The 24,635-nt window shown below is 53.2% G+C and overlaps 1 long non-coding RNA gene and 2 pseudogenes across 2 annotated transcripts; 2 read left to right on the forward strand and 1 right to left on the reverse strand.

Annotated features, from left to right (window-relative positions):
• Positions 1-1,499: 1,499 nt before the first annotated feature.
• On the forward strand, positions 1,500-5,753 carry LOC100051442 (tubulin alpha-3 chain-like; annotated as a pseudogene).
• Positions 5,754-10,722: 4,969 nt separating this feature from the next.
• On the forward strand, positions 10,723-21,443 carry LOC138925312 (uncharacterized). 2 transcript variants are annotated; one of them, XR_011441279.1, is made up of 3 exons: positions 10,723-10,840; positions 17,439-17,555; positions 17,893-21,443. It is a non-coding gene; the product is annotated as an uncharacterized lncRNA (long non-coding RNA). The 2 variants fall into 2 exon arrangements; XR_011441278.1 differs by lacking the exon at positions 10,723-10,840 and having other exon boundaries at positions 15,386-17,555.
• On the reverse strand, positions 10,982-13,477 carry LOC138915079 (tubulin alpha-3 chain-like; annotated as a pseudogene).
• Positions 21,444-24,635: the final 3,192 nt, after the last annotated feature.

Consider the following 24,635-nt stretch of genomic DNA (forward strand, 5'->3'; position numbering starts at 1 on the left):
AGGCCACATCAGGCCTCCTGGGAAACACTTTCTGTGAACTACAGGGTGTCTAGGTTGAAGTAAGGCAAAATGAATAATACACATTTGAAACTGTGTGGTTGGCTGGATCCCAAAGCTCTTCCCAGGGTGTTGAACTTTTCCTCTGGAGGAGTGAGCTCCTTGTCATTAGAGAAGTTCTTTCTGGAACTGAATGCTTCCTTCTGGAATGCTGTGGGGGATTGCTGCATTGTGTTGATCTTTGATGCCCTGATGACTCTGCGATTTGGTGCTTGTATAACAGACCACAGGACTTCAATTCTGGGGACTGTGCATTAGAATTTAGGGTGGGCGGCACACCTCCAGTTTCGTTTGATTTCCTCTCTGTATTTGTAAGGATGCTGTGTCTACAAGTGAACAAGTGGTTCATGTCTGCACGCTTAGGTTCCCAGGAGGAGAGAGATGGTACATTCAGAATAGGTACATTGAGGAGAACCTTTAAAAGGTACCATTTAGAAAGGAATGGGCAGAATTTCAGGAAACCACCAAAGGGCAGCGCAGTATCCCAGCATTTGAGACGTCTGGGAGACATCACCTCCTAGGCATGAAGGGGTGAGGGGAGGGAGTGGTCACTGGAAGTGGACAGGGTCACTTTAGGAGGAGTGCTGCCTGCTGAAAGTTGTGCCTTGATAAGCGGCCCCCAGCAACCTATGGCAGGTGGGCAGGGAGGCAGCCTGGGAGGGGGCGGCCTGCCCGCACTTGCTTCTGCCCCTGGCTAAAGCACCCGGACACTGGAGGGCAAGGAAGCCCTTTGAGGCAGTCCACGTGGTGCAGCCCCCAGGGGTCCAGAGCTGGATGGAGAAGCACAGAGGGGAGATGTAGAGGGAGCTGGGAGACACACACACAGGGGCCACCGGCACCTGGGCTACAGTGACCTGTGTCCTAGTCCACTTTCCTTCCCTGACTCCATCACCGTTTACCTTGTTCCCTGGTCAGGACACAATCAAAACTGCTGTATTCTTCAGGGTATTATGTGACTAGGCATAATGTGGAGTTAATGTTGACATTACATGGCTTCCAAGTTTTAAAATAACCTAACTTTTGTGTAGTAGCATACACTTAGCTTCTGGGCTGACTCTGGTGCTTAGTAGCAGAATGGGTTAGAGCATGTCAGTTTCACATAAAATGATCACATAAGCCTTGTGGGAAATAAGGTTGGGGAAAACCGTAGACGCTCTGAAGCACACATGTCTGTTCTGCATGCCATAGAGGGATGATGGCCTTGAAGATGAGTGTCTCACCTTTATGTTCTGGTTCAAAGAGCCAGTGTATCTCTACCCACGTGGGGCAGGCGGGGGAAAACCATAGACGCGCTGAAGCACACATGTATGTTCTGCATGCCATAGAGGGATGATGGCCTTGAAGATGAGAGTCTCACCTTTATGTTCTGGTTCAAAGAGCCAGTGCATCTCTACCCACGTGGGGCAGGTGGGGTAGATCGGCGATGCTTGCTGGGAATGGTACTGCCTTGATCACGGAATTCACCTGATGGTCAGATGCGAAGTGACAAAACCACTGGCAGTGGGGATGACTCATTCAACATGTTCTTCAGCAAGACTGGGGCTGGCAAGCGTGTGCCCAGAGCAGTGTTTGTGGACCTGGACCCCACCGTGTCGGTAAGTACATGGACACTCGGGGCAGCTATCCTGGAAGGGTGGGAGAGCCTTGCTAAAGCCTTGCTAAAGGGCATGTGCTCCTTTGGATCCCCCTGCAGAAGGGACAGACGTACAAGTGTATGCCCGTGGTCACGTTAGGTCACACACTGGAAGGTTAGTGCGTGAAATATCCGTGGGACTCAGGCTCCTAACTGAGAAAAACCTGCTGTGAGGTTGGCCGGCAGTGAGATGGGCTCGGGGTAGAGTCACTCGTGGCCTTCTCGGCCCAGTCAGGTAGTTGTGTAGACCCTGTCTGCAGGGTGCCCGGGCACCAGTCCCTCCTTAGTGCTATGGGCTCCCTCAGGCTGGGGCACGAGTCTTGACCTGCATCTTAGACATAGAAAGCTCAGTATACAACATTCATTGGGTTCCCCAGATTAGAAGTCTGAGGTAGTTTCCGAGGAGAGCTGCAAAGAGAGCACCTTTCAGTGGCCACCAGGGGATGACAGAATGTCACCCTGAAGCCTGTGAGACCCAGGCCACATAGGGTGGCCTGATGGGACTGCCCAGCAACAGTCATGTCGGGGACTGTCTAGCCTGTAAGGGATTTTTAAATTCCACCCTTGGCTGTAGCTACGGGGATGGAAGAAACAGGCATGTGTAGAGTTGCCTGTGTGCGGGTGTGAGAGCTCTTCTCCCTTCTCAGGGAACTGGTCATGCTGGCATTTGTCCTGCGAGTTGACTCCTCTCTCCTAGAGCCATCGCGTGCAGTTGTGGTCTGTGTATTACACAGAGATGTTTTCTGTGAGACACCGACTCTGCTGACCTACAAGGAACAGCATGTGCTTGGTAGAATGGGACAGTCCCGAATCTGTCCACCCTGGTAAGTTAACAACAGGACTTAAAGACTCGTGGCCCCTGTGTCCTCTTTGTAGATGAAGTGCACAGGGACCCACAGGCAGCCCTTCCAGCCGGTGCAGCTGATCACCGGGAAGGAAGACGCAGCCAATAATTACACCAGAGGCCATTGCCCCATCGGCAAGGAGATCGTCGACCTGGTCCTGGACCGGATCTGCAAACTGGTGAGGAGAGCACTGAGAAGGCCACCTGTGGACACTGTCCTGCACAGGATGGTAGGCCTTGGAATGTGACCATAAGGACATTTTGGCAAAACTGAGGCCAGAATCACGAGTCCACAGTCTTACCCTCCAGTGTGGCTGTGGCGCATGCATACTTCTTTACCATCTGTCTGCTTTGCCTCTAAGTGCCATGCATGTTCTCTGTGGAGGGTGTGAATCTCGTGATCTTGTAGAGGAAGAGAATTGACCGGGGCTGGTTGGAGGTTGCGCTGTGCCTTCTGCCTGTGTTGGCTCCCGTTCTCTGCTTTCTCTCAGGCGGGTCTGTGTGCGGGGCTGCAGGGCTTCCTCATCTTCCACAGCTCTGGGGGCGGCCCTGGCTCTGGGTTTGCATCTCTGCTCATGGAGCGCCTCTCGGTGGACTATGGCAAGAGGTCCACGCTCGAACTTGCCATTTCCCCAGCCCCCCAGGTTTCCACCAAGCATGGTGGAGCCCTACAACTCCATCCTGACCACCCACACGACCCTGGAACATGCTGATTGTGCCTTCATGGTGGACAGCGAAGCCGTCTACAACATATGTCAGCACAACCTGGATATCAAGTGGCCCACAGGCACCAACCTCAATCGTCTGATTGGGCAGATTGTGTCCTCCATCATGGCCTCCCTGCCATTCTACAGGGCTCTGAACTTAGACTTGACAGACTTCCAGACCGACCTGGTCCTGTACCCCTGCATCCACTTCCCCCTGGCCACCTGCACCCTGCTCATCTCAGCTGAGAAGGCCTACCACAAACAGCTGTCTGTGGCCAGTATCACCAATGCCTGCTTCGAGCTGGCAAACCAGATGGTCAAGTGTGACACCCACTGTGGCAAGTACATGGACTGCTGCATGTTTTACAGGGGGCACTGATCCTGAAGGATGTCAGTGCGGCCATCACCACCAGTAACACCAAGCGCACCATCTAGTTTGTGGATTTGGGGCCCAAGTGGGGTTAAGGTAGGACTGGGTGATGGGGAGTGGGTCAACCCGTTAGCAAGCAGCAGACCCTGCCGTGGAACACGGCCCCTTTCAGAGAATCCTCTGTTCCCTGCAGCTCAGCTCTTGGCTGTAACTTAGGGACCCAGAGTGATCGTCTATTAAGGGGCATCTTTAACTTCCCTCCTGAGTCATCACAGTAGAGATCTGTGGGGAGAGTATTCTTAATTAACAGAATAGAAAAATTTTAGAGGATTTTTGTTCCTTTTCTTGAGTGGTAGAATTAGTGTGGGAAATGTCGGTTGGACTGAGAAATGGAGGCATTTTCCTAGCATTTGGTAATTCATGTGGATATCTGAAATGGGGGAATTACTGTGAACTGACTGCTGTCCCTGAATCTCACTTCATTCCATGACTCTGTAGAAACTGCATCCACCTTAAATTCCTCTGCAGTGCTGGATTTAAAAAAAAACTATCATGGATCTTTCTGTGAGGAAAATGGCAACATCTTTATTTCCGTCTTGGTAAGCCTAGAAATTCTGGCCCGAGTTTCCTCAGACCACAGTTTTCCCCCCTTCCATTGGACACGGGATGGAAACCCTGCCGTCGCTCTCCAGCTTTGTCCATCCTCGGTCACCGAACCCTGGGGATCCTCTCCCTCGGGACTGTGCCTCCCTGAATCTTTTCATGCCTCCTCTGCCTGCTCAGACCCTCCCTGCTTCTGCTGGGCCCGCTGCGGGGGTTCTGCACTGGGCCTTCCTCCTCTGGGCCTCCTCTGGTTCGGGGTCAGCGTGGTGGGTGGCCCAGCTGCCTAGTTCTGTAAATGCGTTTTCTGTGGACACAGCACAGCTGCTCATGGGAGGATTGCTGTGGCTGCTTTTGCTGCCAAGACAGAACTGAGGGGCTGCAACAGAGACCGCGTGGCCCACCCAGCCTAGACCATGTAGTGTCTCGCCCTCTCCAGACAGTGTTTGCTGACCCGGGCCCCAGCTGACCCTGTGTGCTGCTGCTGAAACCTCTGGTCACCTTGTCCCTTGGATCTGAAACTTGGAATGCCTCCCCTTTGTCCCAGCCCTAGAATGTCACTGCCTTCCTCCTCCTTAGCACACACATAGGCCACCTCCTGGTGCAGTGGGAGCAGCAGTCCTAGGGCTTCTGACAGTGTCCCTGTCCCCCTGCTCTGCACAGCCTGGCTCGTTGGTGGGAAAGCAGTGGGTACGATCTCCCCTTGTGATACAGCCACAGTTGTGTGCTCTGAGTCTGTCAGGGTGGAAGAGGTTTCAGCCACTGAAATTGATCCCCATCCTGTTGATGCCTGTGGAGATAACAGTGTATGAAGAATCCGGGGCAGTGTCCCTTTTCAGAAGGAAGACAGTCCTGTCACCTGGGCTCCTGTCACATGTCCCAGTTGCTGGGACACAGCCCTTCAGGCAGCTTGGGACCCAGTCAGGGTGGCGAATTCCAGGGCTCCTCTATCCCTGTTTTCCTTGTCTGAAGTCCAGCACCCTGCTCTCCTGGCTTCTTGCCTGGCACCAAGAAGGGCTCAAGGACTGCAGGGTGAACCAAGCCTTCTCCTGGGTTGCCAGAGGGGACCTGTGTCTTCTGTTCCCGTGATGCAGCCACAATTTCTGGGTTTGACAGAAGCTTCACAGAGCGCTTTCTTCCCCTTTTCTGGCAGGTGGGCATCAACTCCCAGCCCCCCACCGTCGTCCCAGGGGAGACCTGGCCAAGGTGCAGCGGGCCGTGTGCATGCTGAGCAACACCACTGCTGTCACTGAGGCCCGGGCCCGCCTGGACCGTAAGTTCGGTCTCATGTACGCACAGTGAGCCTTTGTGCACTGGGACGTGGGGAAGGCATGGAGGAAGGAGAGCTCTCTGAGGCCCGGGAGGACCTGGCAGCTCTGGAGAAAGACTACGAAGAGGTGGGTGTGGGCTCCGTGGAAACCGAGGCCGAAGCAGGGGAAGAGCGCTGAGTGGGAGCACGGCTGGCAGCCCTCCCTGTGTGTCCTTCCCCTACTGTAACATTACAGGACATGCTTCCCTATTAAAGTGGCTGTGTTCAACCTCTGTCTGTCGTGATGCTTGGCTGGGACACACTCATCTGCCCACAGGAGCGGGTGGGACCCCAGAGCTGGACGGGCCACATGGAAGGCTGGTTCAGGCTGCACAGGGCTGCGCAGCTGGAGTGGGCAGAGCGCCACCTGCATCTGTAAGGAGCCACTGCTATGTGACATGACCCAGGGTGAAATAGTCAGTTGCAAGTTTTCAAAGCACAAAGATTTACTAAATTGTAGGGAAACTGAGTTAGATTTTTCAATTGACTTTGCATTTTTCACGCTTCTCTATTGATGGGGCATGTGGACTAAAGTAATAAAAGCTTAGAACTGGAGTAGTGAAATCTGAGGTCTGTGGAAGGAGGGGTGTCCACAAAAATCCCTAAAACTGTGGATCAAATGTATAAGGTCAGGACATTTTTGGGGGGAAAGGCTTTTTTGGATTCTCCACAGCATTTAGGACCCACAGAAGCTTAGAAGCTGTAGGTTACAACACAATTCATCCTCGTCCTCACTGTCTGTGGTCTCAGTAAAAGCGTCATAAGTTTCACTTTAAGCAAAACGTGCTGACATCTCTTTATAAAAGACCTAGTAATATGGGTATTTTCTCTCAGACCCGAACCTGAGGTCCCGGAGGGGGAGGTCACTGGTCTCGGTCACTTGGTTAGTTCAGCTGTAGCATAACCAGGACCAGCACACAGAACATCATGAACGGACCCTCAGGTTTTCACAAAGCTTTATGACCAGCTGCAGGAAGGCACACAGAGCCTCTGCGAGGGGCTAGGGAGCCCACAGCAGGGCAGCAGGAGGCATCTCTGCCCCTCTCAGGGGCCACTCCCAGGGGGGCTCTTCCCCATCCCCCCCACCAGCAGCCTGGCAGCAATGGGCTGGCAGGACATCCTCTGGCTGGATCCTTCCTGGCCGCCACATTCTGCCAGTGCCTGGCCTCCACTGAGAGCACCGCTGCCTTTGTTTCTCCCTGAGCAGACACGGGACACTGTCATCAGGAACCAGGGCAAGCTGCACAGTTGCGCCGCACACCTGCTGTGTTTGTGTTCTCTGAGCAGCATTTACGTCTTCTGTCATGGTCCTTTCAGTGGGGACCCTATGGCAGCCCTAAGTCCTGAGGCTGAGCACCACCTGGAGACAGCACCTCCAAGAGGAGTCTCCTTGGCAGAGTGCAGGAGACCCTCTGAGGACGGAGGCCATGCCAGGAGCCATGGGGAAAGTTCTGGAGGTCAGTTTCGGGGAAGGGAAGCTCGGCCTGTTGACTCCTGCCCTGGGGAGCGCACGCGGTTGGCCGTGACAGGAGGGCTCCCTGCGGGCCGCTGGTCTCCCTGCCCCCAGGCACTCTCCTCCTCTCCGACATGACAGGTCAGGAAGCACATCAACTGTCCAGTCCGGGGGGCAGGCTTTTGGATTTGATCTGGAAAGCTCTTTCTCCCACGTTTCCCGCCCTCCCTCAGCATTCTGCACACACTCACTGCTCAAGCCTCCTGCTCCCAGGCTCCCTCCCCGCCTGCTAGGTCGCACCCTCGGTTCAGCTCCTCCTTGCTTTGTCCTTTGCTGAATTTATTCTCTGTGCAGACGGCCAGGAAGATCTGCAGCCACGCCTGGGCCAGGGCGTGAGATTACAAGCGCAGCTGCCCCAGGCTGAGGGGGTGACAGCATCAGTGAGACTGAGAGGACCCCATGGGGACAAACATGCCTGGGAACAGGCTCACGAGATGGGCCCCATCCCTCCGCCATTGGGCCTGCCCCAGCCAGGGTTCTCCTCTCCTCTGGCCTGGCAGGGTCTGCCCTGCGGGCTGTGGCCAGGGTACGTGTGTCCTCCTTGACCGCAGCCTCCATCCTGGTTCTCAGTCAGACTGCCTGCAACAGGGCATTGTGAGTTCTTGGAGGAGAGACGTGAGGAGAGTTCTCGGGCCTGTCTGGTCACTTCTGTGTCACCATTTGTCACCTTGAGCAAGTGGAGGCATCTGCATTTGAGACTCTGCAGACCCTGACTCCTCCAGAAGGACATCAGACTGTTTCATGCTAAAACTGACAGCTGAATTCTCCCCAGGACTCCTGCCGGGGTGGAACAGCCCTTCTTAAGGGAATTTCTGGAAAGTTCTTCCTCAGAGAACAGGGGGTCTTTGCTGCCCGGTGGGTGGGGAGGGTCACAGTGGTGCCATGCTGGGAACTCTGAGGGCTCGGGTCTTCCCGGCCTCACCTCCCTGGGCCTCACACTCAAGTGCTCGTGCACACTTGATGTGACAAAGGTGTAGTAACAGGTTACCCAGAGCAGAGAGAGAGCACAGGGGTGTGTGGTGGGTGAAGCTGGGCAATGCAGCCCACCAGTCACTCACAAAAGACAGACGCAGAGAGAACCATCACCCCCATTTCCTTTGGGGCAAATGCCAGTATTCTGGTCCCCACTGCAAGGGTCCCGTCTCCTACTAGAGCATGGACCCCACTACCCTGCAGCGCCTCCCAACGTGCTAGTGCCCTCCTGAGGCCACAGCCCCACGCAGGCCCGGCCAGGCAGAAGGAGGGCTTCTGTGGCCTCGGGCCTGCCCCTGGGTGCTGCGATGTCCCCGAACTCTCCACGAGGGGCCTTTCCTGAGGACTCGGGAGTACAGCCAGGCACAGCTCACCCCCAGCAAGTGGCGGGTCTCAGACAGGGCCTGACTGTGAAGCCAGCTTTCCTTCAGCCTGCCACACATGAGCGTCCTCTCCCACTCAGTGTAAGGACCTGACCCTTCTGGAAACTCAAGGATGAGAGGAGAGGAGAGAAGAGCAAACAACATTCATCTTTAAATCTGACAAGGCTCCTAAACCCTGGCAATAAGAAACCAAGGTAACTTTGAGCCACCGAAGGCCCTGAGAAACCATCTAGCAATGACAGCAGGCCATCACCCAGCTCTGTGCGGCTCTCGGAGCCCCTCAGGCATCACGTGCCCCTGGGACTAGTGGGGAGACCCATCCAGGCTTCTTCATTTTCCACATGGGGATGGGAAGTCAAGAATGGTGATGCAAGCCACACGTAATTTTAAATTTTCTAGTAGCCACATTAAAAAGTAAAAAGTAACAGGAAATTGATTTAAATATCTGTTTTAATTAACCCCAAATATCCAACATATTATCACTTCAACATGGAATCAGTATAAGAATCACACGTGAGGTGTGACATTCCCTCTTTGCGCCCGTCCCTCAGAACTTCCAGGTGGTGATGTGGGGAGGGGCGTGGAAATGCCTGGAAGGTACTCTAAGCTCAGGAACCAGGCAGAAAAGAAGAGTCATAGTTTGTCCTCAAGGCTGCCCACCCAGGTGGCTGATATCATCTCAGAGGTTGAGGTGTTTGTCACACCCAGGGCTTTGCTCTGCACAGCGCACCACACTGCCCCTTCCCTGCCCCCTGGTCGGCTGTCCTCCACTGGGGTGAGGACACCTCTACAGAGCCAAGTCTCACCCAGCTGAGTTAGCCTCAGAGGGGCGGGGCGGGGCGGGCGGGGCGGTTGGTCCCATTACAGGAGGACTGTGAGTAGTCTCTAATAAAGCGAGCCCTGAAACCCTGTCCTCAGTCTCTAAGCTGATGGCTGCCACGCTGACGCCCGTCCCGCGGCCCGCGGGAAGCTCACCTGGCCAGACTCCAGAGCAGGACTTGGGGCGAGTGGGGTACAGATGAGGGGGTGGCAGGAAGGCATCTGCCTGCCCAGCTCCCTGAGCGCTTCCCTGAGGCCGGACAAACCATGAGCACAGGCACCAAAGCAGTCGCGTTCCTGAGTTTGTGGAACAAAGGCAGGAGCGCAGAGGGGAGGGCAGCAAAAGTCCCAGATGAGGCCCAGCCTACTCGGCCTCCCTGGGGCAACCGCTCTGCATCCACCCGATCCGCAGGTGCTCTCTCCAGGGCGGCAGCCAGGCCGAAGCTGGGGACTGCAGCCCCAGGGGCGAGCCCCTGGCTTGGCCCAGGGTGTCCTGGGTCAAGACCGACGGAAAGGCCTGGCCACTGAGGGCCAAGGCCACCCCGTGCCCGGCGCTGACCCCTCCCCATCCCTGCCACCTCGCCACCCGGGCCACAGGGGCGGGGAGCACCGGGCCCAACTCTGACCTCTCGTCTCAGGCACGCTCGATGGGGGCAGACACAGCCGGAGGGACCTGGGGCTCGCTCGGCAGCCTCTGCTCGGCACACGGACGGAGCATCTGGAGGACGGCGAGGGGCGCCACGTGCAGCGTCAGCAGGGCCACCGGGCTCCTGCAGAGACAGACGCCCTGCGCAGGGAGCCCTCCTTGCCCGGGCCAGGCGGCTTGGCGACAGCGGGCGAGCGTGGCCGCCACCCTGAAGCCCCGACTCTGCCCTGGGCCTCAGGGGCTCCGGCAAGGGCGGGGAGTGGAGAGCAGGGGTGTCGGGGGTCGCCGAGCGTGCAGCCCCGCCCGCGCCCGCTCATTGAACACGTCGGGTCGATGGCGCCGCCCGCCGCCTGCGCAGCTCGTTGGGGTCCATCTCCTGGGCGCTCAGCGCCTTCTTCGGCCGCAGCGCGAGTTTCTGCAGGGCCGCCTCCTATACCTGGGCGCGCCCCCGGCCCGGGGGGGCGTCCAGCGCCTCCATCTGCGCGGCCGCGCGAAGGTGCGCGCCCTGCTGGCCCCTGAGCCCGCCCCGTGCCATCCGCTGGCCCCCCTCTCTCCCCGCCCCCGACCAGGGCCTCGCCCGCCGCCAGCCCCGCCCCGCCCCGCCGCGCCCCGCCCCGCCCCGCCCCACTATGCGCTCCCACAGCGCTCTCTAGCGTCCGGTTCCCACTAGAGGCCGCGCCTCGCTGGCCCTAATGAACGGCCTCTCCTTATGCGCTCGCGCAGTCCTTGCCGGGTCTACAAGGCGGCCGCCCAGGAGTTTGGCGCGCAGCTGTCCCTCCTTGCGCACGCGCAGCCAGAGGCGGAGACGCAAAATTTGGCCGTCGTTTTGCGCAGGCGCCTGCAGAGGTAGAGGCTCCCATTGGTTGCGGCCCGTTTCCCTCCCAGCCAGGGGGCGTGACGCCACGCGCAGCTTGATGACGACATTTGGGCGCTCGGTAGCTGAACGGCAGCCTCCGTCCGAGGCGTGCGACGCTGTGGACTCCACACGTGAGTGGCGGGAGCCGTGCGTGGGACCGCCCCGCGTCCTAGCGGCCTCCCCGAACCTCCGCCGGAGCCGTCGCCGTTCCTCCGCGAGCCCCTGGCCGGGCCGGGCCGGGCCGGCAGCGCTCTCCTGCCATCTTCCTGCCGCCTCCCGCGCCTGCCCCGGCGGTGCTCGGTTACCGCGCGGTGAACGGGCCGGAGGAGGGGAGCTCCGATTAAAGTGGAGCCTCGGGTCAGCCAGCGGTGTGGCCCCCGAGCCCTCCTCCCTGTGTGGCTCAATCTCCGAGCCTTAGTTTCCCCATCTGCAGGAGGGGCCATCGAGGCTCGCCACACAGGACGCCGGTGAGCCGGAGCGGGAGCAGAGCAGCCACGGGGAGGGGTGGCGCGACCGGCGTCGCTGGGCGCTGCGGCTCTCGGAAGAGCCCGCTGAGGCGGGAGCCGCTCCGGAGGGCGGGGCAGGAGGCGCGGGAGGCGTGCTGGCAGCTGGGCCCAGGCGGAGAGACGCCGCCTCCTCTGGGGCCCGGTCGACCCACTCCCCATCACATAGTCCTACCTTAACTCCAGTCAGGCACCAATCCACAAACTGGATGACGTGCTGGTTTTAATGATGGCGATGGCACACTGACGTCTTTCAGGATCCCGCCTCACCCTGTACAAGTAGTAGGCCAGGTACTTGCCACGGTGAGCGTCACAGTTGACCTGGTTGGCCAGCTCGAAACAGGTGTTGGTGATCCTGGCCATGGGCCGCTGCTCCTGGTAGGCCTTCTCGGCTGACTGGGGTTCAGGCCAGAGGAAAGTAGATGCAGGGGTACAGGACCAGGTGGGTCTGGAAGTCTGTCAAGTCCATGTTCAGGGACCCATCGAATTGCGGGGAGGCCATGATGAAGGACAGGACCTGCTCTATGAGATGAATGCAGTTGGTGCTTGTGGGTCACTCGAGATCCATGTTGCGCCAAGATATGTTGTACATGCCTTTGTTGTCCACCATGAAGACACAATCAGCATGTTCCAAGGTCGTGTGGGTGGTCAGGATGGAGTTGTAGGGCTCCACCACGGCCGTGGAAACCTGAGGGGTTGGGGAAATGGCAAATTCGAGCTTGGACCTCTGGCCATAGTCCACCGAGAGGCGCTCCATGAGCAGAGATGCAAACCCAGAGCCAGGGCCGCCCCCAGAGCTGTGAAAGATGAGGAGGCCCTGCAGCCCTGCGCATAGATCTGCCTGAGAGAAAGCAGAGAACAGGAGCCAACACAGGCAGAAGGTACAGCGCAACCTCCAACCAGCCCCGGTCACTTCTCTTCCTCTGCAAGATCACGTGATTCACACCCTCCACAGAGAACATGCATGGCACTTAGAGGCAAAGCAGACAGATGGTAAAGAAGTATGCATGCGCCACAGCCACACTGGAGTGTAAGACTGTGGACTCGTGATTCTGGCCTCAGTTTTACCAAAACGTCCTCCTGCTCACATTCCAAGGCCTACCATCCTGTCCAGGACAGCGTCCACGGGAAGCCTTCTTGGTGCTCTTCTCACCAGTTGGTGGATCTCTTCCAGAACCAGGTCAATGATCTCCTTGCCAATGGTGCAGTGGCCTCTGGCATAATTATTGGCTGCATCTTCCTGGTGATCAGCTGCTCCTGGTGGAAGGGCTGTCTATAGGTTCCTGTGTGCACTTCATCTACAAAGAGGACACAGGGGCCACGAGTCTCTAAGGCCTATTGTTAACTCACCAGGGTGAACAGATTCAGGACTGTCCCCTTCTATGAAGCCTGTGCTGTGTCTTGTAGGTCAGCAGCATCGGTGTCTCATAGAAAACATCTCTGTGTAATACACAGACCACAACTGCACCCAATGGCTCTAGGAAAGAAGAGTCAACTCGTGGTACAAATGCCAGCGTGACCAGTTCCCAAACACACCTGCACACAGGCAACTCTACACGTGCCTGTTTCTTCCATCCCCGTAGCTACAGCCAAAGGTATAATTTAAAAATCCCTTACAGGCTAGACAGTCCCCAGCATGACTGTTGTTGGGCAGTCCCATCAGGCCACCCTATGTGGCCTGGGTCTCACAGGCTTCAGGGTGACATTCTGTCATCCCCTGGGTGACCACTGAAAGGTGCTCTCTTTGCAGCTGTCCTCGGAAACTACCTCAGACTTCTAATCTGGAGGAACCCAATGAATATTCTATACTGAGCTTTCTGTGTCTAAGATGCAGGTCAAGACTCGTTCCCCAGCCTGAGGGAGCGCACAGCACTAAGGAGGGACTGGTGCCCGGGCGCCCTGTAAACAGGGTCTACACAACCACCTGACTGGGCCGAGGAGGCCACGAGTGACTCCACCCCCAGCTCATCTCACTGCTGGCCAACCTCACAGCAGGTTTTTCTCAATTAGGAGCCTGAGTCCCACCGACGTTTCAGGCACTAACCTTCCAGTGTGTCACCTAACATGACCACAGGCATACACATGTACGTCCATCCATTCTGCAGAGTGATTCAAAAGAGCACATGAGGGAGCCTTAGTAAGGGTCTCCCACCCTCCCAGGAGAGGTGCCCTGAGTGTTTGTGTACCTACTGACACAGTAGGCTCCAGGTCCACAAACACTGCCTTGGGTACATGCTTGCCAGCCCCAATCTTGCTGAAGAACATGTTGAATGAGTCATCCCCACCGCCAGTGATTTTGTCACTTCGCATCTGACCATCAGGTGAATTCCATGTTCAAGGCAGTACCATTCCCAGCAGACATCGCCGATCTGGACCCCCACGTGCCCCACATGGATAGAGATGTGCTTGCTTCAAACCACAGCATAAAGGGGAGACCCTTGTCTTCAAGGCCATTGTCCCTCCATGGCATGCAGAACATACATATGTGCTTCAGAGCATCCATGGTTTTCTCAAACCTTATTTCCCAAGGCTTATGTGACCATTTTGTGTGAAACTGACATGCTCTAACCCACCCTGCTACTGAGTGCCAGAGTCAGCCCAGAACCTAAGTGTTTGCTACTATACAAAAGTTAGGTTATTTTAAAATGTGGAAGTCATCTAATGTCAACATTAACTCCACATTATGCCTAGTCATGTAATTCTCTGAAGAATCCAGCAGGGTTTTTTTTTTGTTTTTTTTGAGAATAATTAGCCCTGAGCTAACATCTGCTGCCAATCCTCCTCTTTTTGCTGAGGAAGACTGGCCCTGAGCTAACATCCATGCCCATCTTCCCCTACTTTATATGTGGGATGCCTGCCACAGCATAGCTTGCTAAGCAGTGTCATGTCTGCAGCTGGAATCCGAACCAGCAAACCCTGGGCTGCCAAAGTGGAATGTGCAATGTGCTGTGCCACTGGCCCGGCTCCTACAGCAGTTTTTGATTGTGTCCTAATGAAAGAATTAGGTAAAAGGTGATGGAGTCCGGGAAGGAAAGTGGACTAGGACACAGGTCACCATAGCCCAGGCACCAGGGGTCACTGTGTGTGCATGCCTCCCAACTGCCCTCTAGGTTTCCCCTCTGTGCTTCTCCATCCAGCTCTGGACCCCCAGGGGCTGCCCCACGTGGACTGCCTCATAAGGCTTCCTTGCCCTCCAGTGTCCAGGTGCTTTAGCCAGGGGCAGAAGCAAGTGTGGGCAGGCCGCCCCCTCCCAGGCTGCCTCCCTGCCTGCCTGCCATAGGTTGCTGAGGGCCGCTTATCAAGGCACAACTTTCAGCAGGCAGCACTCCTCCTAAAGTGACCCTGTCCACTTCCAGTGACCACTCCCTCCTCTCACCCCTTCATGCCTAGGAGGTGATGTCTCCCGACATCTCAAATGCTGGGATACTGCGCTGCCCTTTGGTGGTTTCCTGAAATTCTGCCCATTCCTTTCTAAATGGTACCTTTTAAAGGTTCTCCTCAATGTACCTATTCTGAATGTACCATCTCTCTCCTGCTGGGAACCTAAGTGTACAGACACGAACCACTTGTTCACTTGTAGACATAGCATCCTTACAAATACAGAGAGGAAGTCCAATGAAACTGGAGGTGTGCTGCCCACCCTAAATTCTAATGCACAGTCCCCAGAACTTGCAGTCGTGTGGTCTGTTATATAAGCAGGGAATCTCAGAGTCATCAGGGCATCAAAGATTGACACAATGCAGCAATCCCCCCACAGCATCCCAGAAGGAAGCATTCAGTTCCAGAAAGAACTACTCCAACGACAAGGAGCTCACTCCTCCAGAGGAAAAGTTCATCAGCACCCTGGGAAGAGCTTTGGGATCTGCTCTCTGAAAAAATTACTTGAAACTTCCTCTGTCCAACTCCAGACCAACTTCTCTCTTCACATTCTTGGAAGATGACCTTGTTCCCTTCCTACCCGGAAGATTCACCTTCCTGCCCCCAAACCTGCAAGCAGACTGTCCGCTCTCCTCCTTTCTTCCTTTACAGTGAAGCTGAGCTCCCTCCTGGGAACGACCCTGTTTCTCCTGAGCCCCTACCCAGCCCCGGTCCTCAGAGTGACCACAGTGGAGTCCCCAGGCACTGGGGGTCCACAGACCTCTCCAGGGCACGTGGAGGGACAAGCATTTCATAGCAGGACTAGGAGGTTCCTAGTCCCTTCACTGCGCTGACGTTCGCACTGATGGTGCACAATCAAAGGTGGACACGATTGCTGGCGCCTGAGCCCAGATCAAGGGAATGGCACCGGACTTTGCCTGTGGTCACTGGACTCCTCACCCTTAGCACTCAGAGTAAAAGAAAGAAAAGCCAGTTGAGGCCAGAAAGATCATCACCTGTGTTCAGTCTCTCCCTGGAGATAGAGCTGGACAGACCAAGCCCTGTGAGCAGCTGGAACGCAGCTGTTGGGGAAGCGCTGGGTGGGTGTCAGAGTCGCCTGCTGCTTTTCGTGGGACGCACGTTGACTTGAAAGAACCACCTGGGGAGGATTCAGACTCCACACGCTATTTATGTTCACGTGTTGCTTGAAAGTGCGTTTCTGTGAAGCATCTCAGTCTGAATTTCTAGTGACCAATCCTGGTAGACGTGACACCACACACACACACAGCTCTCGGGTTCTCAAAAACCTTCCATCGAGGGCTGGGCCTCCAGGCTTTGAGGCCTCACTCCCAGCCGAGGCCCCCGTGGCCCCGCCCCCACCCTCCCCAGCCTGGCCTCGCCGCCAAATGTGGCGGCTCCGTCCTCTCCGGCCTGTGCGTCTGCGGGAGGCCACTGCCCGGGGTACCATCGTGCCGTCCTGCAGCGCCCGTCCCCCTGCTCTGACATAGCGAGCTCCCCGCCACCCCTCGACCTCGCCCGCGGGGCTTGCTCCCAGATCTGCCCCTGGGGCCATTGGTCCCCAGCGCCTAGGGGTGGGCTGACGAATCCCGCTTTCCATTGGCTGTTGCTAGATGTACGGAGTCTGGCGCTTTCTGATTAGATGCGGGTTTTGCGGGAAGGCTAGGGGTTGCATAAAGTGGAGGGAGTCTCGGGCTTTCTGGCACATTCTGGAACCTTTGGTTGGTGCAGCCGTAGCAGCCCCTGGGTGGCGCACAGGATGTTCCTGAGCGTGTAAGTCCTGACCTTCTGCTGCTCTTTCCTGTCCAGCCCTTTTCTGGTGCAGAAGAGCCTTTCCCATCCAGCGCCTGGGAACCGGCGCTATCTGATTGCTTCTTGAAGGAGGAGTGGATTCTAGGGACGGGGAGGGGGTGCCCCGTAGCCGTGCCACCCCCAAGAGCTGAGTTGGGGCACAGTGTCCCTGTTGGAGGACTTTGGAACAGTCCCCGATGCCTCCATTCCGTCGAGATGGACTGAAGCTGCGTCAGGATCCAGTGTGTGGATCCTTCCGGGAAAAGCGGGGGAGGGGATCCAGGCGGAGCCCGCTCAGCGCCTGAGCGCAGCGCCCCGTGCTGGCGACTCAGCAGTGGGTGTTCACGAGGACCCTTAACTTCTCCTCCGCCCTAAGGACAGTGGGGACCGACCCCTGCACTGGGACACAGCAGGCGGGCCTTGGGGAGCCTCTGAACGGTGCCCCCAGGTCTGCCGTAGAAAGACGGCCTTGGCAGCAGGAAGCAGGGGACCGAGGAGGACAGAGAGCCAGGGACACGGGAGAAACCCTCCCTGCCCGTGTGCCGGGAAAGTGGGTCCTTCCTCTCAGTCGGCTTGGGCTGCCATGACGAAATGCCATAGTCCCAGTGGCCTAAACATAAGAAGTTTATTTTCTCTGTGGACAAAATCTGTCAAGGCTTCTAACATGGAGCTGGGAGGCCTTTAAGGAAATGGGGCTAGGGTAGGCACACCACTCTCTACCAGAGGGAATGTCACTTTTCAGCTGGGCTTCTCTGTTGTCATCTTGATCACCTATCAAGAAATCCATAGATAAGCACTTTCTGCTTTAGAGATTGCTGTAACCGATCAGTATAGCCAGGAAGTAACAGTTGTTGCCAGCACGAATCACAAATTTTGCAAAACAATCTGCGTAATTTATCTTTTTGCCTTGATAAATCCTTGCCTTCTTTTTCTTCCTCTGCACAAATTTTGTGTTTCTGCCTGAATCTGTGCCTCCCAAATTGCAATTCTTATTGCCCAAATAAATATCTGCTGTTTGAACTGTAGTGAAGTTTTCCTCAGTTGATGTTTTTTGGTGTAGTCGGCAGATCCGGAGCAACTGAGTGCGGACCCTGGCGCTGCCATGGACACGTGGAAGGCACCTCCAAGAGGGCCTTGTTCTCTCGCGTTTCCCTTGGTGAGCCTCAGAGCTCCAGCAGTAAGTTCTCCTGGATCCAAAGCTCCTATTTTCGGTTGAGGTTCAGAGAAGATTTTATTTGGGAGGACTAACTGGTTCTGTCCTTTGGAGGGGAGGATTCCGTCCTCACCTTAACTGGGCGGAGAATTCAGGTGTAAGGACATTTCTTGGTGAGTATTCTTGGGCTCTAGTAGATTTTCATTTTATTCAAGCGGCCACATTCTCTTACAATTCAAAATTCAGCTGTTCTTCATAACCAGTGCAGACCTCGTAGTTTCTCCTGTTGTCCAAATGAGGGTCCTCCAACTCCGAAGATGAGACGCATTGCTCCTTCTGACCCTTTTTGCGTTGTTTCTAGGTGACTGGAAATCCAGCAGAAGTGTTGGCTCTCTGTCCGTGACGTGCACTGGTCTCATAGGGCCTCCCAGTGAAGAACAGACCCTGTTCTTGGGTCAGAAGAACTTCACAAGCTCATCGGAAGGCACAGATGAAGGACTGGTCATCCTAGGACCTTGAGCAACCTGCCACCACTTGCTGCTCAGGAATCTCTGAGACACATAAAAGAGAGATCAACGGCCCATTGGTGACACTCTGGGAAGTGGTCCTCACAGGCAGCACATACCTGACCCAAGGCATAGACCCTCCTGCCTTGGTCATCTCAGAATAGCCCTCTCTAAATTATGGGGAACAATTGTTATAGAAGAACCGTAAATAGTCACCTTCCTTTGAGAACCCCAGCTGGATTTATGTTGAAAGAATATGGTCCCTCTTGTAAATTTTTACCTCAATGGACCCATTTTACCCAAGGATGATTTAAAACTTTCTTGGTCCTAATGGGGCTTATTTAAAATACCTAAATTAGTTTATTTGCATGCACGGTTAGAAAATAAAAGATCTAAAACTAAACAAGTGGAAATGGGTGAACTTTTGAAATAACTGGGAATGATAATGACCATTCTGAGGAAGCTTTGTTTCAGATACATCCACCTTAAGGGTCACCCTTAAAAGAGAGGATTCCAAACCTCCCTGAGACGATGGAGTGCATGCTTCAGTTGGTATGCGGGAGCTTCTAAAAGACAAAAGGACTTCAAAACAGCTCGTAAAAGGATCCTTACAGAATACAAAGAAAACACAAATCCTTACTAAAAATTTTTGGCCATCTGAGCAGGTAACCTTAATTTAGTCCATCTGCCAGAAACACAATTTGGATCCAACTATTCTTTTCAGTTTTGGATCTGAGACATAGCTAAAATTCTTAAAGATCTCTGTTGTGTGTATCTGTATCTCTTTGTATGTACGGCTCTCTCTCTCTCTATATATATATTATATTTTTCTACCTCCAAATGGTATTGCCAAAGTTAAACATTTATGTAAGTTAAGTATTCCTAAAACTATCAGAAATATAGAAACTAACCCAAGTGTTTTTCAAGTTCAAGTGATCTGAGATAATCTGTGGTAAAAAATAGTTCAAGTTTGTTGGTTTAATAGAAAGAGACATGTCTTCCAAGTCATCACTAGTGAATGTAAAGCAAACATACAACTTTTTCTACCTGGGTCCACTGGCCAGGTTGGTTCCTGCTGTTTCTGTTGCAGAATTTGTCTGCAGAGGGAATGACTTGGGATGATGGTTAACTATTTACTGTCTAATCCAAACATAATTGTTAAAACAAGTATTTAAAGAAATGTAAATAAGAGAAAAGTTTATACTAAGTTAAACTGAATAACAGATATTCATTGAATGTCTATTTGGTAACACATACCTATGTGAACAAAGGTGAAACATTTACCTTTTCTCCCTACCTGATCCCTCCAGAATTCAGAAACTCAGTGAGTATTCTTATTTTCACTTGCATAAATAATCAGGTTAAGTTTTTAATATAAACAAATTAGTTTACTGTGATTAGCTTTGGCAAAGGAAAGAAAATGAAGGTAATTATAGAGAGAAAAATTCTGTTTGCACCTTGTAGATAGTAGATTCTAGTCCTGTTAATTGTCTCTGAGGTTTGTTACATACGGTGGACTGGACTCCCCTGGCCTAAGGTATTGCCTTCAGCCTTGCTGTCTGTTTTCAGTGCCCTCTTTGGAAAACATGAACTAACTCCACATGAGACAGTCACCAGCAGATCAGAGTTTGTTGGTCCGCAACCTTCTGCTGATCCTCTGTTGTCTTATGTGAGTGTGACCAGCTACTGTGAGTTTCTACTGTCTTATCCCCAGCCCATCATCAACAGGTTAAAGATACTTTCCTGGATCCCACTTTAAAGGATCCTGTTGGTCACAGTCTCGAGCCTGGTGACTGGGTATTCTGGAAGCATCATCAGAGGAGGACAGCCCTTGAGCCCCACTGGAAAGGACCTCACCAAGTGCCCCGACCACTGACACTGCTACAGAAGTAGAAGGTACTGCATACTATGTGCCTGCTTCTGAGTACACCTTCCACCTACAGGGAGCTGTGGGCTTATGGATGTCTAGACAGCCGGCATATGGCAGGACAATGCCTTCATAGGATTCCATTTCAAGTTCTTGTTAAAGGAGAAACCCAACCACCATCTCATAGGTCTACGCGAAACGACCCCTTTTTTCACCCCATCTACTCTCCACTGATGCCCACTGCCAAAGGCTTTGTCCTTGCATTGATGTTGTCCATGATGACTGTTGGTAAAAAAAATGTATCCTTAACCTTAGCTACACTGGCAAATTCTACTGCATCAACTTTGGTTCAATAACAACAATCCCTGGATTTCTTAGGGAGGGCTGTATTAGATAATCATGTGACACTTGACTATCTCCTTGCAGAACAGGGTGGCATCTGTGTCATCACCAACACATCCTGCTGTACCTGGGTCAACTCTTCTGGAGAAGTTGAGCTAGAAATTGGAAAAATTATGAAAATAGCACAGGGTGTATCTAGTCCAGTGTCTTTTAATGACATCCTCTGGTTCCCTATTCATGTTTTCAACTGGCTTTCTTCAGGTGTATGTGCTTGGATGAGATGAGGACTTCAGATACTGCTTATGATTATTAGAATTTTGTTATGTGTACTTGTGTTTAAGCTTCTTATGCTGCTACTCCCTCAGACCTGGTCCATGTTATACTAGTGATTATTGTTCTGTCTTCTGCAGTATTTGTCACCTTCAAGCTACTAAAGATTTGCATTTCTTGATACTGTGTGTCTGTCTTTACCTCCTGAATAATGATTGTTCAATGACTTGAGGTGATGGACCAATATTTAAACTCCAAACAAAAGACTTGATAGTTTTCCAGACAGAAACTGTGCCTAAGACTCATTTCCCGACCAGCTCCTTATTGCTCAGACTGCTTCCAGAGCCTCTGACTATGTTAGTCCTACTGATGGTTGAGCACATGGCTTCCCCCAACAAGGGACATGCCTTCAAAGGAATGAGCCTTCCTGGCAATGAGGGAAATGTCAATATACCAAACAATTGATCCATGATGCTTTCTGCTGAAACTTCTTGATCAGAAGGGAAAAATGTGGACAGTGTCAACAAAATGGAGTAACATATGTCAAGGCTTCTAAAATGGAGCTGGGAGGCCCTTAAGGAAATGGCGCTTATGCAGGCATACCACGTCTCTACCAGAGGGAATGTTAACTTTTGAACTCTGCTTCACTGTTGTCCTATTGACCTTTACAGAAATGTGCTTACTCCCATAGATAAAAATTTCCTGCCTTAGAGATGGCCTTAGCAACAGATCACAAATAGCCAAGAGGTAACAGCTGTTGCCAGCACAAATCACAAATTTGGCAAAACCACCTGTGTAATTTATGTCTTTCAGCCTTTATAAACCCTTACCTCCTTGTTTTCCTCAGAACCCATTTTGGGTTTCTGCCTGAATCTGTGTCTCCTGAGTTGCAATGTTAATTGCCCAAGTAAATATCTGCTATTTGAAGTGTTGTGAATTTTCCCTGAGTCGACATCTCATACTTCTGGAGGCCAGGATTCCCGGATCCAGGTCTGGGAGGCTTGATTTCTGGTGAGGCCTCTCCTCCTGGCCCACAGAGGGCTGCCTTCTTGCTGTGCTCACATGGGGGAGGGGTAGAGAGCAAGCTTTCTGGTGCTGCTTCTGATAAGGATACTCATCCTATCCGGTCAGGACCCACCCTTATGACCTCATTTAACCTTGATTACTTCCTGTCTCCAAGTAGAGTCGCACTGGGGTTAGGGCTTCCACATATGAATTTGAGAGGGACAAAATTCAATCTATAATGCCCTCCTCCCTCAGGGCTCCAACCATACTGTGCGCATGATGGAACTGTAGCCTGTATCACATTGTGTTGTTAAGTGCTATTTATTTTTCTGATTCTAAAATAACACATACTTAGAGTAGCAAGTGTGGAAAATGCAGAAAAATATAAAGAAAATAGAATACAGAAACCCACAACATAAACATTATTAAGATGACAGGGGTTTTTTGGGTCTTTTTTTCTGTGTATATGTATTCATATATTTTTTTACACAATTTGGATCAAACAATGTGGATTTTTTTTTTTTGGTAACAGCTTTCTTGAGATATAATTCACGTATCATATAATTCACTCATGAGTGAATTCACCAAACGAGTGAGAGCAGCAAGAGGCCCAGGCTAGTGCAGGGACCGTGGGGGCTGAGGAGGGTACAGGTGTCTGTGTCATCGTGAAGACCAGCTCTGTAGGACTTCCCCCTAGTTGACATGGGGACTCAGTGCAGACTCAGGTGGTAACAAGGCATGGTGAGGTCCAGAACCTTCCATATGGAAGTTGAAGTGGCCGATGGAAGATGAGGAAGCCACACTCCACGGTCATTTAGGGGCAGACGCTGGTGGGGACGGGCTGAAGGCTGGCAGCAACTCTGTTCTGTGCTCCACTCTGCGGGCAGCAGTCTTTCTGCAAAGCCCTGGAAGAGTGACCTTCACTGAGCTGGCGAGGTCATCAAACTCTCTGCTCACCTGGACATCCTGAGGAGAGACCCAGGACCAGGCAGCACATTGTCACTTTCTGAGAACTTGACTTCTTTTACCCACACAGGGCGTCAAAGAAGCTCCTTAGGACAGCTTCTCTCCTATGGGTAACAATGTCATTACTCCCCAAACTTAAAATAGAGAAGGGCAGGGGCTCCAGGGGGCTTCAGGGAGCTGATTACATAGGTCTATGCTGTTTGTGAAAATTCACTGGACTCTGCCCTTAATCCATGTGCACTTTGCAGCATAAATATTGTTCCTCAACAGGAAATGAAAACCAGAGAGGTTGGAGGAAGAGAACCAGCACTGAGTCTGTCTCTGCACAGGCCCTTTCTGTAGGGTCTGTCATCTCATCCCGTCTCACAGTGACCCTGGCAGGAAGGTACTAGCCCCATTTCACATGGACACAAGGCTGAGTCCTGGGAAGGGTTTTACATGAACTGTAAGGATTCAGAAGGATTTCCCTTGAAGGTGAGGATACAATCTGGGCTAGGCAGATTAGACTAATGACAACAGTGAAGGAACAGGAAACAGAACATTGTATCTAGACTAGAGCTGATCTCTGATCCAGAATCCAAGATCCAATGTCTGATTCCAAACCCTATAGGATTTCCACTATACTAACGCTTCTGACAGTAACCGTACATCGTATTGAACAAGCATGTACTGTTGCAGGACAATTTCACATATTCCGTTTGTGTTAGAATGATGGAGTCCAGTGCTGAGCGGCCTTCTCAGAGCAGAGGGACATGGTCAAGGCAAGCTCATCTCTGGCTGTGGAGCCGTAGAGACGAGGCAGGGAGAAGGGAGAAGGGAACGACGACGTTCAACACCAGGTGTCCCGAGCCTGAGGGTTGGAGCTGTGAAGACAGGTCTCTGGAGAGGCTTTGACTCAGGTCTGGACTGAAGTGAATCAGGGTTGGAATGAGCAGTGATTTGGGACTAGACTTTCTTTTAATAATTCGTATTTGGGGTTCTCTCCTTAGTGTTTAACTGCCTTGGAAAAGAATGACATTTTTTCTACATTAAAAAGGCAAAATTGGGGCTGGCCCCATGGCCGAGTGGTTAAGTTCGCACACTCCGCCGCAGGTGGCCCAGTGTTTCGTTGGTTCGAATCCTGGGCACGGACATGGCACTGCTCATCAAACCACGCTGAGGCAGCGTCCCACATGCCACAACTAGAAGGACCCACAACAAAGAATATACAACTATGTACCGGAGGGCTTTGGGGAGAAAAAGGAAAAAATAAAATCTTTAAAAAAAAAAAAAAAGGCAAAATTGAGTGAAAGGGATCCTGATCTCCCTCACACCCGCACAGTGACTCTTCCAGGACCAGGATCCCCCTTCAGGCAGTGCGGGTGGGGGAGGGGCCGCCTTGCGAGTGCTGGACCTGCAAATCCAAACATCAGTGAACAGGGAGCATTGTGACCCTGAGGCAGCTATTCTCTCAGCTGGTGAAGAACCCAGGCAGGGGTCTGAGGTGAGGCCAGGGCGGCACCCCAGTCAGGAGCAGGAGTGGGGCTGGAGGGGCGTCAAGACCCACGTTCAGGCCTGGGCTGGAACGTGGTCTTGGCCATGCCATGCATCTGGGCAGGACACTAGTCCTCCAATTCCCACTCCCTCCCTTAAATGAGGCCTCACAGGGCTGCTGGGAGGACTGAGGTGGGGTTTAGGAAAAGCCCTCACAGAGAAATCCAGCAGTTCCAGGGCAGACACTGGGTCCCCCTGCACAGACTGGAGAACACGAAAGCAGACACCTAAGAAACACACGCAGGACACTGAGAGCAGCTGAGCCCAGGGAGGCCGGGAGAGCAGCGTGAGAGGGAAGCAAGGACTCCTCTTCTCTGCTGACATGGCCGAGGACCGCCCCACCGCCTCTGCTCAGAAATGTCTCCATGGGACAGAATGCCCTGGGTGAGGCTGCAGGGCCGGGAGAGAGGAAAGGAGTGGATGCTGGCTGAGTGCCCACCCAGTGCCTGGCTCAGTGCAGGGGACAAAGACAGACACACGAGACAGACTCCTGCCCGTAAATGGACCACCCACTGGGGGAGTAGAGGAAAAGGAACATCATAAAAGTGCAGCGTGATATGTCCAAGGAGAGAGTGTGCACCAGCTCTCCTGGGGGTAAAGGTTGGATGGGGATTG

Source organism: Equus caballus, chromosome 8 (assembly GCF_041296265.1).
Source record: "Equus caballus isolate H_3958 breed thoroughbred chromosome 8, TB-T2T, whole genome shotgun sequence".
In the NCBI taxonomy this organism is placed as follows: Eukaryota; Metazoa; Chordata; class Mammalia; order Perissodactyla; family Equidae; genus Equus; species Equus caballus.